Genomic DNA, 12,747 nt, shown 5'->3' on the forward strand with positions numbered 1-12,747 from the left:
GATAGCATTAGGAGATATCCCTAATGCAAATGACGAGTTAATGGGTGCAGCACACCAGCATGGCACATGTATACATATGTACCAAACCTACACGTTGTGCACATGTACCCTAGAACTTAAAGTATAATAATAATAATAAAAAGAACACACTACTTTGGTTCAGAGGAGTTTGTTATTACCCACCTTCTGAAGCCTACTTCTGTCAATTTGTCAAACTCATTCTCCGTCCTGTTTTGTTCCCTTGCTGGTGAGGAGTTGTGATCCTTTGGAGGAGAAGAGGCATTCTGATTTTGGGAATTTTCAGCATTTTTGCACTGGTTTTACCTCATCTTCATGGATTTATCTACCTTTGATCTTTAATGCTGACGACCTTCACATGGGGTTTTGTGTGGGTGTCCTTTTGATGATGTTGATGTTACTGCTTTCTGTTTGTTAGTTTTTCTTCTAACAGTCAGGCCTCTCTTTTGCAGGTCTGCTGGAGTTTGCTGGAGGTCTACTCCAAACCCTGTTTGCCTGGGTATCACCAGCGGAGGCTGCAGAAGAGTAAAGATCGCTGCCTTCTCCTTCCTCTGGAAGCTTCATCCCAGAGGGGCACCTGCCAGATGCCAGTCAGAGCTCTCCCGTATGAGCTGCCTGTTGACCCATGCTGGGATGTGTCTCCCAGTCAGGAGGCATGGGGGTCAGGGGCCCACTTGAGGAGGCAGTCTGTCCCTTAGCAAAGCTTGAGCGCTGTGCTGGGAGATCCACTGCTCTCTTCAGAGCTGGCAAGCAGGAATGTCTAATTCTGCTGAAGCTGCGCCCACAACCACCACTTCCCCCAGTGCTCTGTCCCTGGGAGATGGGAGTTTTATTTATGACCTTCTGACTAGGGCTGCTGCCTTTCTCTCAGAGATGCCTTGCCAAGAGAGGAGGAATCTAGAGAGGTAGTCTGGCTATAGTAGCTTTGCTGTGCTGTGGTGGGTTCCACCCCGTCCGAACTTCCCAGTGGCTTTGTTTACACTGTGAAGGAAAATCGCCTACACAAGTCTCAGTGATGGCAGATGCCCCTCCCTCCACCAGACTCCAGCTTCCTTGGTTGACTTCAGAATGCTGTGCTGGCAGTGGGAATGTTAAGCTAGTGGTTCTTAGCTTGCTGGGCTCCATGGTGGTGGGGCGCACTGAGCAAGACCACTTGGCTCCCTGGCTTCAGCCCCTTTCAAGGGAGTAAATGGTTCTGTCTTGCTGGTGTTCCAGGCACCACTGGGGTACAAAAAATAACTACTGCAGCTAGCTCGATGTCTGCCCAAATGACCACCCAGTTTTGTGCATGAAACCCAGTGCCCTGGTGGTATAGGCACCAAAGGGAATATCCTGGTCTGCAGGTTGCAAATTCTGGGGGAAAAGCATGGTATCTTGGCCAGATAGCACAGTCCCTCATGGCTTCCCTTGGCTAGGGGAGGTAGTTTCCTGACCCCTTTTGCTCCCTGGGTGAGGCGACACCCCACCCTGCTTCTGCTTACCCTCCGTGGGCTGTGCCCACTGTCTAATCAGTCCCAATGAGATGAACCGGGTACCTCAGTTGGAAATGCAGAAATCACCCACCTTCTGCATTGGTCTCACTGGGAGCTGCACATTGGAGCTGTTCTTATTTGGCCATCTTGCCAGATCCCTATACTCTCTACCTATTAAACAGTGCAGCAGAGGAAAATGAGAGGAAAAGGAAAAACAGCCGGTGTCATTAGAATACTTGGAAGAAGAGTGAATACTTTGGAGAATTGTGGTCATTTAAAAGAAGCTCAGAAGTCTAAATTAGATGCCACTGTAAATGGGCTGATAAAAAGAAAAGGGAAATTGACCATGATTCCACTGTTAGGCCTTCACGTTTTATTCGCGTCTCAAATTGGCTGCCACTTTAGTAGACTGATAATTTCAGGACACGGAATGGGGGATCTTTAATCTGGCAGCAAAGATGGAGTGTTTGCGCTGAAAGTTCAGGGACATACTAAGAAAGAACATGACTATGGGTGACTGTCTGGCTGATGCAGCAGTAACAGTGCCATTGTGGGACAGGATGCCTAGATGATCATGGGCCTTGAAGATGACTTCAAATACCCTGATTTATGTGGCAACATGTGACTTGGGAAAAAAATGGAATCTTCATGATTTAGGCTGTTTGTGCTAGTATAACAAAATATATGAGATCGGGTAACTTACAAACAATTGAAACTTATTTCTCGTGTTCTAGAGGCTGGGAAATCAATAATGAAGGTTCTGTTACATTCCATGTCTGGTGAGAGCCCAGCATCTCCTTCCAAGACAGCATCTTGTTGCTGCATTCCCTGCAAGAGATGGACACTGTGTCCTCTCATGGTGGAAGAATGGAAGGAGCCACCTAGTTTTTTCAAGCCCTCTTACAAGGTCACAATCCCATTCATGAGGACCCTGTCATCATATGTTAATCACTTCCTAAAGGAACCAGCTTTAAATCCAATCACACTGGCAATTAAAATTCAACCCATGAATCTGGAAGAGATGCATTCAGACCATACGATTTCACAAGATTAAGAAGGAATATGGAACAAAGGTAATCTTGGTATAGCCTAACTCATTCACTGCTGCGAGGGACTTTGGGAATATTTTTTACTTCAAGTCTCAGAACCAAGGCCAGAGACAAGAAAAAACACAGGAGAGAAGCAAAGCATAAAATATTCACTGTCAACACCTAGGATATCACAGGATTGTATGGCCCATTGACTAACATTTATTCTGTGCAATGCACTGACCTCCAAGAAAAGTGGCAGAAAGAGAGTTTTCAGATAAGGGATTCAAGAGCTCTAGAAACAAATTAAAATTGACTAATTCAGTTCTTCAAGAGTAAATAAGAAAGGAGATATGTTTATTTTGCTCATATTGAATAGCTTTAGTAGATAGATGGAGGCTTTCTCAATAAAGTACTACAGAGCTAAACAAATGGCAGAGACTTAAGTCTAAGAAATCTTCTCTTACTCAGGGGTCCCCAAGAACATGACCTCAGACATTGGGCAGACTCATTAGAGAGCTCTCCCACCAGCCACATCCTACAGCATATGACCAAACCTAGGCAGATTTTGCTCTCCTCTGGCCTGTTTCCCAGCCCTCATACCCTTGTCCTCCATCAGCAATCTGCCTCACAGACAGTGGGACTTGGTGCCCTTTCTAGACATTTACTCTTTGGAAGTTCACATCTAGATCATAGAACTCTTTCTCACATACAACTTTTCTCACTGTCTTTTTATCTGTGTTCAATTCATAACCATGGTCTCATGATTCTCCTCACATCAGAAAAAGGTAAAAACATCTCAGTACTAAAGTGTTCTTTGTGGTTAAATATATAAATAAGTAAAACCTTGAAGATAAGACTTGAAATCAGAGAAAACATTAGTAGGATAACATCCACCTCTCCAAACACCCAATCACAGTCTCGTAAATCAATTTTTTTTTCATGCTTTCATGCTAGCTAGTAATCATGTTGCAAAATTTCCCAAAGTTTCTTATTACAGGGACTTCAAAGCAGGCATAATGGCCTGCTTAAGGTCATCCCTTCAACCCTGAAATCACCCACTGAGAACTTGTGGGAGTCAACAGAGATTGATTTGTGGTAAGATCGAAACAAATCACATGAGCATATGGTATTAAAGCAATGTGGTATACAGACAATGACATTAGCTTACTTTGTAAGAGAATGTAGTAGAAACTCTCTTTGAATACATCCACCTGGTGATAACTGTGCTCCTGGACACACATGTGTGTAATTTTTAAAGTTGTGTTTGTACTCAGAAGGCAAGATTCAAAATTCTAAGGGAACTGGCAAGAATATTAAGATAATGCCAAAATAGTTTTCTCCATTGCTCAGAAACAGGGAAAAATGAATATCCACAGTAAACTGAAGAAGTGCATAGAAAAATCTCAAAAGGAATCTCTTGACTCCTAGACATTCTTACATTTGGAATGCAATCTGATACAAAGATAGGCAAAAGACCTGAACAGACACCTTGCCAAAGAAGATGTATAGAATGCAAAAATGCATGTAAAAAGATATTCAACATCATACGTCTTTAGAGAATTGCAAACTAAAATGAAAATGAGATAACACTGCACACCCATTAGAATGGCGAAAATCCACAACACTGACAACACCAAATGCTAGCAAGAATGTGGAGCATCAAGAATGCTCATCCATTGCTGGTGGGGATGCAAAATGGTACAGACACTTTGTAAGGCAGTTTGACAGTTTCTTACAAAACTAAACATATTCTTATCATATGACCCAGCAATTGTGCTTCATTGAATTTACACAAATAAATTGGAAACTTATTTCTTAAAACCTACTTTTAAGTTAGATCTTCTTTATTTTCTTCATTATTTTTTTTAGATGGAGTTTTTTAAATTATTTTTTTTTGTTTGTTTGTTTTGTTTTGTTTTGTTTTGATGGAGTTTCACTCTTATTGCCCAGGCTGGAGTGCAATGACATGATCTTGGCTCACTGAAACCTTTGCCTCCAGGGTTCAAGTGACTCTCCTGCCTCAGCCTCCCAAGTAGCTGGGATTACAGACATGCACCACCATGCCTGGCTAATTTTGTATTTTTATTAGACACGGGGTTTCTCCATTTTGGTCAGGCTGGTCTTGAACTCCCAACCTCAGAGGATACGCCCACCTTGGCCTCCCAAAGTGCTGGGATTACAGGCGTGAGCCATCATGCCTGGCTGGTTAGATCTTTATAGGAGTTTTATACATGATTATCAAAACTTGGAAGAAGTCAAATTGTCTTTCGGGAAGTGAGTGCATAAACAAACTGTGGTACATCCAGACAATGATATATTATTCGGTGCTAAAGAAGAAAAAAGCTATCAAGCCATAAAAAGACATGGAGGAAACTAAATGCAAGAAGCCAAGTGAATGGGCTACATGCAGCGTGATTCCACCTATATGACATTCTAGAAAAGGCAAAACCTTGGAGACAGTAAAAAGATCAATGACTGTCAGGGTCAGAGTGCACAGAGGAATGAATAGGTAGAGGACAGAGGATTTTAGGGCAGATGATACTAAAATGGTGCTGATATGCCATTATACATTTGTCAAAACTCTGGGAATGTAGAAGACCAAGAGTAAACTTTGGACTTTGAGTGATAAAGATGTGTCAATGCAGGTCAATTCATTGTAAGAAATGTACCATTCTGGTGGAGGGTGTTGATAGTGGGGGAGGCTATGTATGTTTGGTTGTGGGAGTATACGAGAACTCTGCTGTTTCCCTTAATCTTGTTGTGAAGTTAAAACTATTACAGAAAATAAGGCCCATTTTGAAACTTAAATGAGATAATATATGTAAAGCACCTGATATACAGTAAAGGGCTCAATTAATATATTATTAGAGCTCACACGTAGAGCTTTCTATGTGCAAGAAGTCCCATATGACCTCTTTGTCTGATCTTAACTGATTAGTCTTTAAAATAAAAGTTCTAGAGTGGACTTGCTGTGTCAAGTGTCTGAAAGTTTACAATAGTTTGTCAGATACTCACTAGAAATTTGCATCAACTTACACTTCCAAAAATAACACGGCTGTTTCCCCACATCTTCACTAACACTTAGTAACTTGGGTTATTTTAATATTTGCTAAACTACTTGTGGCTTTCATACTGGATTCAATGAAGGGTTCATGTTCTTTGTAATGCAAGAGAAATCCCCACAGAAAAAGACACCTCACTGGAAGTATGACAATCTACTTTTTTTTTTTTTCTTAAACATTAGAATTTCAAGAGCTCTTGCATCATCATAAAGTTTGATTTCATCTGAAAACTCAACTGGGGAAAGATCTAATTTCAAGCTCCCTTGCAGAGTTGTTGGGAGATTCAGTTCCTTGCAGGGTATTAAACTGAAAACCTCAGTTCCGCCTTGACTGCTGGATGCCTTCAGTTCCTTGCTATATTTTCCTCTCCAGCATGGCAGCTTGCTTCATCAAAGCCAATGAGAAAATGGAAGTGTAAAGGCAAGATGGAAGTCACAATACTTTCTAATGTAATCATGGAAGTAACATTTCATCACTTTTTTCCTATTATACTGGCTAAAACAAGTCACTAGTTTCAGCCCACATACAAGGGAATGAATACCAGGAGGTAGAGATCACTGGAGTCACCTTAGAGTCTGGCTACTATACCATCATTGTCAACACCTAGACCACCTGGTTGAATGCCATCTATGTGACCTCCCCCTGCCCAAGATAATTGGCAGACAGAGTAATAAGTAGAAGATGGAAATCAGATTTTTCCAAAGCCTGTGCTTTCCTCACTTCGAAGTCCTTCTGGGAAAGACAGCAAAGTTGAGCTCATATAAACCAAAAGCTCAGGTCCCAGCTCTCCCTGAATGGTGGGGAGAATTGCCCATTTTTTCTTACATCTAACAACTGGCTCTTCAAGTATACTTCAAATACCTGGGAACCTACTCATATCCATTCTCTGAATGGGAAGAAAATTGCTTCTCCTTGGCAAACATCTTTGGCCTGGGCAAAAGTCCCAGGCTCTCATTAGTATGGGGAACTCACTTTTTTCATTTTTGTGGTCACTGTTCTCTTCTATATCCTTTTATGTATTAGTCCATAAGCACTAACTTTCAAAAGCACTAAGACATTCTAGAGTCCTTGATTGTTCACTCATCCTTCCATTCCTTTGTTCAATAAACATGTATTAAGTTCCTATTATGTCAGATGTACAAATTCCTATGGTAATAAAAAGATGTAAGAGACATAGTTTATTTAGTCAAACACTCAACAATATTTGAACATCTACTCTGTACAAGGTGCTAAGGATCAGTAAAGGAGTAGTGCAGTTTAAGACAACACAACAAAAACAAACTCTTGACTCCACTGGCTGTAACACTTTTTTACTGAGATCTTCATGGCACAACTTCTTGAACAAATGTTGTTTTTAATAGTCACTCTCTTCACATATTTCTTCTATTCCTCAACACACAGAAGAAACGTGGGTTGGACTGTGCAGTTGAACTTTCAATGTGTGGAAATTGTTCTTGCCAAATTACTTACAATGTTGCCAAAACCAATGATCAATTCTCTTCCTATTGCATTCATGCATCAGCAGCATCCACCATAGTGGACCACATTCTTGAAATACTTTCTTCACTTGACTTTTACAATGCCATCTCCTCCTAATTTTCCTTCTACCTGCCACCAACTCATACTCAGTATCTTTAGCTGGCCCCTCCTCCTCTGTTCAACCCCTAAATGTTGATATGTCTATTCCAGGATTCAGTCTAGAAACTTTTCCTTTTATCCCTGAATATTCTTACACTAGCTTATTTCATCTAGTCCTGGGATTTTAAAAATTATTTTATGCTACTCATGTCCAAGTTGACCTCTCTGAGACTATCACACAAGAGGTATAATTATTCTAGAGTAACCCAGAAGTTTAATAAGCTGGCCAAGAAGAGGGATTTTCTTTTTCCCAGTGTGAGGCACTCTACCTAGTATAGCTCTCTGTAGAATGGGTGGCTTTCTCCCCTAAGAAAAGGAAAACCCTTTGCATGAGCCCCCAAAACTCTAGGTTCTGGGCAGTTGATTTTCCCAGATAATGTTGTGAACAGCTGGCATCTAAATCTAGACTGTTTCACACCAGAAGACTGTGTGTTCCTTCATTGATAAAGCTGTGTCCTTGTGCTAACATGATAAAAAATTATAGTAAGGGAAACTAGTCTTCCTACACTGAAATGCAGACTCACATTGTGAGCCCAGTTATTTCCTGACCATTATGCATCAGTGTAAGATAGGAGGATGGGGAAATCATGCCATCTATTCTTTTGCTGATTAGTAATCTTTGTGAGTTTTCCTAATACAGCATTTTTTTTTTTTTTTTTTGGCTGAACGTAGAAGAATGTATTGATGGTACGCAGCAAGGTGGGGCTCCCTAGGCCTCTCCCTCTTCAGAGGGTCTGCATGGAAACTGTGAGGAAGGGAGATTCTCATTGTGGTGTGGGACTGAGTGTGGCAGGGACTCCCCAGCAGCTGAGGGCCTCTGTTTTCCTCTCATGCTCTTGCTGGGGCTGGTGGTCCAGGGATCTTACTCTTTGAAGGCCATGTGGGTAATGAGGTTGACCACCCTTTTGCTATAGCCAAATTCACTGTCATACCAGAAAATAAGCTGGAGAAAGTGGTCATTGAGGGCAATACCAGGATCGAAGATGGAGGAGTGGGTGTCGCAGTTAAAGTCAGAGGAGACAACCTGGCTCTCAGTGTAGCCCAGGATGCCCTTGAAGGGGCCCTCCGATGCTGCTTCAACACTTTCTTGATGTCATCATATGTGGCAGGATTTACATATGGCAGGTCAGGTCCACAACCAACATGTTGGCAGTGGGGACACGAAAGGCCATGCCAGTAAGCCTCCTGTTCAGCTCAGGGATGACATTTCCTATAGCCTTGACAGTGCCGGGAGATGCAGGGATGACATTCTGCAGAGTCCCGCGACTGTCATGGCATAGTTTCCCGGAGGGGCTATCCACAGTCTTCTGGGTGGCAGTGATGATGTGGACCGTGGCCATAAGTCCTTCCACGACACCAAAGTTGTCATGGATGACCTTGGCCAGGGGTGCTAAGCAGTTAGTGGTACAGGTGGCATTGCTGATGATCTTGAGGCTATTGTCATACTTCTCATGGTTCATGCACATCACAGATAAGGGGGGGGCAGCAGATGGGCAGAGATAATGACCCTTTTGGATCCCTCCTACAAGTGAACCACAGCCTTCTCTATGGTGATGAAGATGCCGGTGGACTCTATGATGTACTCAAGGCCAGCACCAGCCTATTTGATTTTGGTGGGATCTAGCTTTTGGAAGATGGTAGTGAAATTTGTATTCATGACAAGCTTCCCGTTTTCAGCCTTGATGGTGCCATAGAAATTGCCATGGGTGGAATCATACTGGAACATGTAGCCCACGTAGTTTAGGTCAATGAAGGGGTCATTGATGGCAACGGTATCCACTTTAACAGAGTTAAAAGCAGCCCTGGAGACCAGGCACCCAATACAGCCAAACCCATTGACTCCAGGCTTCACCTTCACTGTGGTGTCTCAGGGATGCAGCTGGCACTGCACAAGAAAATGTTGCTGTCTGTCGAATGGGAGAAGCAGAGAGCTACAGCTTATTATTTAACCCATAATCATTTAACCCATAATTATCATATTGAGAAATTCTTTGTGAACCCTGATCCCAATAGGTGTTGAGTCAGATGGGCATCACTTGACATAGCATGCTGACCTTCCCTGAGCATGTGGACAATTCAGTTGTCTCAGTGTTACTTGTTTAAAAGACTGTCATTTTGCCCCATTGAATTTACTTTTGTGAAAATCAATTGGTCCTATGATTTTGGCCATTAACTAACACATAAGCAATAATTTCCTCAAAATGGATTATATGCCTAAATTTAAAGGCCAAACTATATACCTCGTAGGAGAAAACATAGATTAACATACTCAGAAACTTGAGTTAGGCAAAATCCCAATGTTTCCTGGTAGAAGAAAAAAGTTGAAATATGAGTCATGATCAAAACTAAAAATGTTTACATTTTTAAAGACATCAATAAGATAATGGAAACATAACCCAGAGACTGAGAAAAAAAATTTCGAATCATGCATACATTTGCTAAAAGATTTGAATCCAAAATATAAAATACACTGACAATTAAATAGCAAAAAGACAAACAAACCAATTTTAAACTGGGCAAAATATTTGAATAACCACTGCACCAAAAAGGTACTGGAATAGCTAATAAAGCACATGAAAAGATGGTCAGCATCACTGAATTGCAAATCAAAACTACAACGAGACACCACTTCTTACCTACTAGAATGCTATAATAAAAATGAAGGATACTAACAATTGAGGAAGTGAAATAACAATGATGTAGAAAAATTGAAATACTCATGCATTGTTGATGGGACATGCAGCCATGCTGGAAACCAGTTTGGCAGTTTCTTAAAATGTTGAAGATACATTTACCATATGACCTAGCACTTTCACTCCTAGCTGTCTACCCCAAAGGAAAAAACCTATGTCCACACAACACATGAATGTGAATATTCACAGCAGCTTTATCCATAATAGTCCATAGAGTGGAAACACATCAAATATCTATCAACTGATGGAAGAATAAACAAATGGGAGTGATCCATACAATTTGATAGAATTTAGCACCTAAAAAATTAAATATTGATACATGCTACAACATAGACGAACCACAAAAGCATATTAAGCTAAGTGAAAGAAGACAGATATACAAAAAAACACATGTTGTATGATTCCATTTTTATGACATCCAGAAAAGACAAATCTGTAGAGTCAGTAAGTCAATTAGGTGTTGCCTGGAGTTGGGGAGTGGGAATAAGGGGTGGTATTGATGAGCATGAAGGATTTCTTAGGAATTATAGAAATGTTCCAAAACAAGATTGTGATGATGGTCACACAAGTCTAAAATTTTACTAAACATAATTGAACTGTACACTTAAAACAGGTGAATGTTATGATATGTCAATTACACCTCAGTAAAGCTGTTTGAAAACAAAAGAATGCTAGCAGTGTGGCCTTACTGGCCCCTAATCAGTCTTGCTTTTTGTTTTATTTCTTGTTTCCTTTAGTGCTTACACTTATCAGTTCCACTCAGAGACTCCAAGAGACACTGGCTGAAATCTACCAGCCTCCAGAACTCTCAACAGCTGAGGGAATGAGTGACCCTCTCCTGAAGGTGATGGGGATTGTTAAGGTGTATTCCAGCATCTGCTATAGCAGGTACAGGCAAGTGATGCACCTGAGTGGTTTCAGGTAGTGCTCCACACATCTCAGCAAGACCCAGGGCCTGAAGCTAGTTCTGATAGCTTCAGAGAACAAGCTGCTGCATCCTGGGTCACAGGGCCAAGTGCGTTTGAAGCATTGATAGTCAGATCCCAAGTAGAACGTGAATGTCTACAACATGGGATGAGGTAAAGACCCAGAGTGGGGTTTCAAACCAAATCATTTCTGGAGTATTACTTCCAACAATTGCAGAAAGCATTCTTGTTAAATGTTTATGCTATGTTCACCAACATAGACCATATTGCCACACCATAAAACAAGCCTCAGTATATATCCAAAGATCAAAATCATACAGAGTATATGCTCTGGCCACAATAGTATTTAATTATAAAGGCAGAACAATAAGATATCTAGAAAATCCACAACTTCAGAAAACAAGCAACATGCTTCTGATGAACACTTGGGTCAAAGATGAAATCACAAGGAAATATTTTAAACATCATTAACTGAATGATGAGAACCCAGCATTAAAAGGTTGGATACAGCTAACATAGTGTTTACAGAGAAACTTGCAACTTTAAATGTCTATAGTGGAAATTAGCAAAGGAGTAAAGTTAATTATCTATGATTTTATCATAAGAATCCTGAAAAAAAGAGTAAAATAAACCCAAAGTTAATAAATGTAAGTCAATGAAAAAATAATGAAAATCATGAAATAGAAAAATGAACAAACAATAGAGACAATCAATGGTCAATTTTTCTGTACTCCATGCACAAAACCTATGAGGTAGATTCGGGGAAGAGCAGAAAGATAACAGAGAGCAGGCAGAAAATCTTTCTGGAGTGAAGGAAATGATCTGTATCTTCCTTTGGGTGGTACTTAAATGGGCATATATGACTGTCAAGGTTCACTGACACTGAACACTTGAGATCTGGGCATTGTAATGCATATAAATTACCTCTCAATTTTTTAAAATAGAAGAAAGTGTCTTGGAGAGCTTATGATGGAGATATTTGGGCAGTTCTGGGGCATAGGCTTCAAAAGCACTTACAGCATCTTCAGTTCAGGAATTTGCTGAGAATTGTTTTGCAGGCAAAAATATGGGATAAGTTCAAACATCTATGATAAAAGTCATTGTGGCATACAACTAAAAATCCCTACTTTTGTGGTACAGGCCATATGATTAAGTGGTTATCACTAGAGAGCTTTCCTTCAATGATGTTCTTCATCTAGGAACCCAGAGCTCTCCAGGGGAAAATGGCAACTGAAGTTTTGGATATACTGAGTTTGAAAGAAAGTCATCTCCATGAAGCTTAGTGATTGGAGCTGTCACCATTGCAAATTTCTAAATTTTGCAAGATGGCAGTAACATTTCAAATGATACTCTGACAGAGGAGATAATGGGCTAACGTAGATTTCCCTCCAGATGTATTTATTGCACAAGAACAAAATTCACATTTCACTGGGAGATTTCTCCCAGTCTAGATTAAGATCACAGGTTGCAGATCCCAGACAGCTGGTATCAACTGGCCAGTGTCTTGTTAAGGCTAAATCCAAGACTCTTTATCACACTGTAGCGTTAAGATTGGATTTCTCCTACTGTTCCTGGGAAGAACTAGATATAGCCTAAAGGTCAGTATTCTTTTGAGATAAGGGATCCTGCAGGAGGAGAGAGCAATGAGTATGTGGCCAGAGTACAAACTGATACGACCTGGGCCAGAAGCCACAGTGCATAAAGCTTCAGACCTGCCACAGGGGATGAGGTGCCCAGCACCCTGATTACTCTGTCCACCTTTTAACAATCTAACAAACGGCTAGAGCTTTTGCATTTTTTTTTTTCAACTACCACTGGCAGTGGTGGGGACATGGAATTTTTGCAAAACAGAGGGTGGAAGAAAATAAGGGATCTGTGTGAATACATAAGCATTTGACCACCCTTCT

At 40.9% G+C, this 12,747-nt stretch overlaps 2 pseudogenes; both read right to left on the reverse strand.

Moving 5' to 3' along the window:
* The window catches only part of LOC108528019 (glyceraldehyde-3-phosphate dehydrogenase pseudogene), a 33,320-nt pseudogene extending 26,738 nt beyond the window's left edge, over positions 1-6,582 (reverse strand).
* Positions 6,583-8,083: 1,501 nt separating this feature from the next.
* On the reverse strand, positions 8,084-9,288 carry LOC108528020 (glyceraldehyde-3-phosphate dehydrogenase pseudogene; annotated as a pseudogene).
* Between the last annotated feature and the right edge of the window lie 3,459 nt (positions 9,289-12,747).

This window comes from Rhinopithecus bieti, unplaced genomic scaffold (assembly GCF_001698545.2).
Source record: "Rhinopithecus bieti isolate Rb0 unplaced genomic scaffold, ASM169854v2 scaffold_3040, whole genome shotgun sequence".
NCBI classification, from domain to species: domain Eukaryota; kingdom Metazoa; phylum Chordata; class Mammalia; order Primates; family Cercopithecidae; genus Rhinopithecus; species Rhinopithecus bieti.